Source organism: Frankliniella occidentalis, unplaced genomic scaffold (genome assembly GCF_000697945.3).
Source record: "Frankliniella occidentalis isolate FOCC.00 unplaced genomic scaffold, Focc_3.1 Scaffold210, whole genome shotgun sequence".
In the NCBI taxonomy this organism is placed as follows: domain Eukaryota; kingdom Metazoa; phylum Arthropoda; class Insecta; order Thysanoptera; family Thripidae; genus Frankliniella; species Frankliniella occidentalis.
This window is the reverse complement of record NW_026267336.1, coordinates 1-457: the sequence shown is the minus strand read 5'-3', so window position 1 is coordinate 457 and position 457 is coordinate 1.

The following is a 457-nucleotide window of genomic DNA, read 5'->3' as shown; positions in this document are numbered from 1 at the left end:
TTCCCGGTCCAGTGCAACAGAAACTCCCGCACTGGCCCATGGTTGAGCCCGCAGCCCTGCCCTGACAGAGTGTGCCTTGTGTTCGGTATAGGGAGCAGGCGCACAAGCAGCAGCGGTGAGTAATTCGAGTCCTCCTGAAAGGAAAGGGATGTTCCAACACCGCAGTGAGTTTTGTGTTTCGTTCGGTTTTCCCTTGACGGTCTAGGTCAATTTCCCTCGCCACCTTTTGAGATAACACGATCCCCGACCTGCTTTGGGTTGGTATCGCGTGGTCCTCATCTGGCAGGCCTCTAAATTATTACCCAGTTTTCATAAAATGAATTGTCGCCCCCATTTCGGCTAGGGGAATTGATCCATAACTTGATTCTTCTTCTTCTTCTTCTTCTTCTTCTTCTTCTTCTTCTTCTTCTTCTTCTTCTTCTTCTTCTTCTTCTTCTTCTTCTTCTTCTTCTTCTTC